Here is a 4,211-nt window from a genome sequence, read left to right on the forward strand (position 1 = left end):
CACACTCCGCGCGCACCCACAACGCGGGGGATAAACCGGGCAGGCTACGGTCGTGGCTGATACGGCAGGACACGCAATCCGCGTCGGTACTGTCGATCCGCACAGCCCAGGGCGTCGAGGTCTACACCCAGACGCAGATCCATGAAGCGTTCACGACGCATTATAGGTCCCTGTACAGCTCTCGGTTACGGGCCACTGTGGTGGAGATCACGGACTATCTGATGACACTGCAGCTCCCAACAGCTACCGCCGCCCAACAGACAGAGCTGGGTGCAGCGATCACTGGTGAGGAACTAAGGGAGGTGATTTTCTCCCTCTCCAATAGCAAAGCGCCGGGCCCTGACGGACTCCCGTCAGAGTTCTATAAAGCCTACTCACTGCTGTTAATACCGGAACTGTTGAGAATGTATAAGGCGGCATTGGAAGATGCCGAACTCCGGGCGTCCTCAAACGAGGCTAACGTGGTCTCTCTGCTGAAACCGGGTAGAGAAGAGAACAAACTCGGGTCATACAGACCATTAGCGCTCCTCAACACCGACTACAACATTTTAGCTGCCACGCTGGCTTGGAGACTTGCACCGCTAGGCCCCACGCTGGTCCACGCTGACCAAAATGGCTTTGTGCCGACCCGGAGCACGTCCTACAATCTACGCCGTTTTTTTAAGATCCAACGATATGCGACCCCCACCTGGCCACGCTCAGGATGCATCGTACTCGATCTGGAAAAAGCGTTCGACTCGGTGGAATGGCCGTATCTCCTCCGAGTCCTCAAGAAATACGAACTGGGCGAGGCCTATATCCAGATGGTGGGGCTCCTATATCAGGCACCCGAGGTACGTGTCCGGACTGGACGGTTGTTCTCTGACAGGATCCGCATAGGGAGGGGCACCAGACAGGGCTGCCCCCTCTCCCCTCTGTTATTCGCCTTGCCGATGGAGCCATTGGCGGAACTGCTCCGCGCCTCCGGCGCCACATGGGGCATCCCACTAGCAGACGGCACACACTCGGTGTCCCTGTATGCCGACGACTTATTACTTTATATCAGAGACCTCACGTGCATACCCGCGGCACTCACAGACATCTTCCGAACGTTCGGGGACATGTCGGGGCTCCACGTTAACTGGGCCAAATCGGGAACTTATGCATTTAGTGGTGAGATGCCGCAATGTGCAGTGTGCATGATGGGGGAGACGCTCCGATGGCACCCGACGGTATTCAGGTACCTAGGGATCTGGATATACCGAAACCCCGTGGATCTCCTGGAGGGCAACCTAGTGAGGGCTATATCCTCGCTCTCGGCCCAGGTCACGTTCTGGAACTCCCTCCCACTGAATGTGCCGGCCAGAGTGGCGCTAACTAAGATGATAATGCTCCCCCGGCTCCTCTATTATTATACCAACCTGCCAGTGTACGTGCCAACACGCATATTCAAAGGGTTAGAAACCCTCACCAGGCGCCTCATTTGGAACAAAGGGAGACCCCGGGTAGCGTTAAAGACTCTATATGCGGCCACGGACGCTGGAGGCTTAGCGGTCCCCAATCAGGAACTATACTACTTAGCAGCCCAACTACAATGGGTCGCTTACTGGCTGAGCGGCAAGAACCTGATAGACACCGCCACGGCCAACACCTCACTGTCCCCCGTACAGGTGCTAACGCTCTTCCACCCTCTGACTCAGAGACGACCCCCCACACAAATCCATGTGGCAATCGCGAAGAGGTGCTTTGCGCGGGCCCTTAGACTCACCACAGATACAGTGCCCTATGCTCCGAACCTGCCCCTACTGGGGACTCCCTTAGGCACTGACATACTGACCTCGACTGAGCTACGCAGCTGGACTGCGGCAGACTTAGACGACCTGAGCGGACTATACAACGACGGAGAGCTGTTGCCCTTCGAGACCCTGGCCACAGACACCGAGCTGCCAGTGGGTCAATTCCTGGTGTATGCCAGACTTCTACATGAGCTGACGAAGACTTGGGGTGACATGAGCCACGAACCGTCCACTCATCTACTCATCCAGTACCTACACGTGATGGGCGATGGGTCCCATATAGTGCACTGGCTAGCGCAGGCACTACATAGTCATACCCAATTCTCCTCCCAAAGACTGAGGGAGAAGTGGGCGACTGACCGGGGATCCGACTGGACGGACAAACAATGGGCCGCGATACTAGCGGGCGCCAGAAACATTCCTCGCAATGCGCGATTTAAAACCATCCAATATTATATCATTCACCGCGCATATTTGTCTCCTGACAAACTGAATCGCTATTTCGGGCTCACCTCGTCGGCGTGTCCCAGATGTGGCCTTACGGATTCGGACTTCCTGCACGCACTCTGGAAATGCGCCCACCTTGCCTCGTACTGGTCAGCGGTCTCAGACACGCTGACAGCAGCCACAGGCGAAACCCTCCCCAAGACGTGGGAAGTATGCCTACTGGGACTCTACAAGAGAACCAAGCAGACCAAACTGCGGGCGCGTTTTTGGGACTTAGGCCTCATTACGGCTAAGCGCCTTATCACGAAATGGTGGAAGAGTGCCGCTCCGCCGCGCCCTGCGGACTGGCGTCGTTCCCTTGGCAACTGGGCCAGTGCGGAGAGTGTGTCTCTACACAGAGAGGAGACCACTGGACTACGGAAATACCCGATCACTCAAGACTGGGACGCTACCCTGCATACATATCATCGAACGTGCGCCCAGGCCGGCATAGAGTGCCACCCTGACACGGACTAGAGGAGACCCAGTTAATTACTGTCCATGTTGAGCGCGGACATTCCCCCCCTACCCCCCCCCTCTCCCTAGCCGCCGCCCGGCCCCTCCACCCCCCCACCCCCCCCCCGCCTTACAGGCACAGCGACACCACATCCTCAACTATCCCCACCCCTGCACGGCCCACATAGGGTGCACCACACACAGCTAGAATCCCAAATACACAAACACGCACACAAATACTAGTCCAACAGTTGTTGAAATGTTTTTCCTACCCCCTCTTCTTTTACTTCCCAGTTATATCTCTTGGTTGACGTAGAGGTAGTTAATAATGTACCAGTGATAATGCTCGCTCCTCCCCTCCCTGTTTCTTTATCGCACGATGCCGGCAAGATGCTCTCATGTACGGGAGGTGGAAATTCAGCGACCTACATGACAACGGAGGAAATGACCCTGCCCTTGCTCGATACTGTGCACATCAGGGAACACTTGAAACAATGACTGTTGGTTTTCATGAACACCCTGGCCATTTCGCAGTGCTACGAGCCGCGAGCACTGCAACACGAGACATTTTCTAGCACTACTAATTGTGTACTACTGCATCTCCACTGGCTACTGTTTATTTTCACTCATGTATAATTGATATGTCAGTATGTGCTACTAGCTAGGTATCATTTGTAGTAATGACTCGTTGTTACGATATTGTGTGGCAACTAATTACCTCCTCTGTGAAACTAAATAAAGTTTGGGACCGTTGGTCTTAAAAAAAAAAAAAGAGTAATCCAATCACAACAGTGATGCTTAGCCTTTATGTACCTTTATCTAACCTCTATATTAAGAAGAAGGTCTGATGAATTTCATTGGTAAGAAATAGCTCACAGTCTAGAGAACATTGGAGGCCCCTGCTATAGGTGATTTATGTGTGATTACTCACAAAAAAGATACAATGAAAAGATGACAGAAAATGAGGGCAAGAAAGAGATTGAAAGAAATGAGAATGAGTCTGAAGGATACAGCAAGTTTATGAACAGATTTTTGAGTGAAGCAAGACAACTGTCAGAACTAGCAGTCACTAAAGGGAGTGTTTCAGTCAATGTAATCACCCATCAGGCTTTACACAGGGTTAGAAATGATGTAGCCAGAGTTAGATGCAGCAATTGGAGAGACCCTAAGATGCCCGCCAGAAGGACAGGAAAAGACACCGTCTATCACTCTAGTGTTTCTGAGTATTTGAAGTCAGAATTAGAACTTTGGCAGTTGAGGAATGGGAATCTTTGCACTTCACCTGAAGAAGTTGGAGGTATTGGAAGTCTTGAATATTTTGGCATGCTAGTTATATAAGGTAGTGTTTGTCGAATTTTGTTCGTCTTCTTGGTAGCATTGCAACACGTCTGGTATTTGAGAATTTGAGTAGATTAGTGCTCTGTGTAAAGTTTGTCTTACTTATATTAGTGAGTATAACGTCCTTAGGCATTGTTTCTTTCAGAGAGCCTGGGT

The sequence above is a fragment of the Lissotriton vulgaris genome, chromosome 6 (genome assembly GCF_964263255.1).
Source record: "Lissotriton vulgaris chromosome 6, aLisVul1.2, whole genome shotgun sequence".
Taxonomy (NCBI): Eukaryota; Metazoa; Chordata; class Amphibia; order Caudata; family Salamandridae; genus Lissotriton; species Lissotriton vulgaris.